This window comes from Lupinus angustifolius, unplaced genomic scaffold, assembly GCF_001865875.1.
Source record: "Lupinus angustifolius cultivar Tanjil unplaced genomic scaffold, LupAngTanjil_v1.0 Scaffold_681, whole genome shotgun sequence".
Taxonomy (NCBI): Eukaryota; Viridiplantae; Streptophyta; class Magnoliopsida; order Fabales; family Fabaceae; genus Lupinus; species Lupinus angustifolius.
The window spans coordinates 15435-15878 of NW_017728007.1; positions in this window are offsets into that span (position 1 = coordinate 15435).

Sequence of the window (444 nt, forward strand, 5' to 3'; positions counted from 1 at the left end):
CTGAGGTGCTGTTCCAGAAGGCTCCCCCTGAGTTGTAGCATTCTGATTACCCATATCACCCTGATCATCATCATCGGACAAACCCAGATCAAAAGTAGTGTAGTCCTCCTGATATTGCCAAGTAGTACCATACTTGTATATACCCATTTTATGAATGAGGCTTTCACCAACCAGATGATCCTTGTCAGTGTACTCAACAATGAAGGTGTCAGAAATATCAATGTGCAAATAATCCACAATGCATGAAATGAAAATCTTGTAGGGAAGCAGCTTGGACTGAGACAGAGACACACTGTTCATGATTTTCAAAATTTCCTCAGGTCAGTTGATCATTACATTATTCTTCACAGCATACATGAAACGCAAATCATTCATAGTAGGCTGTGCGTGATTTGTGTTCCTCTGTACCAAAATGTAAGCAATAACGTAATGCAACAGTCTGTT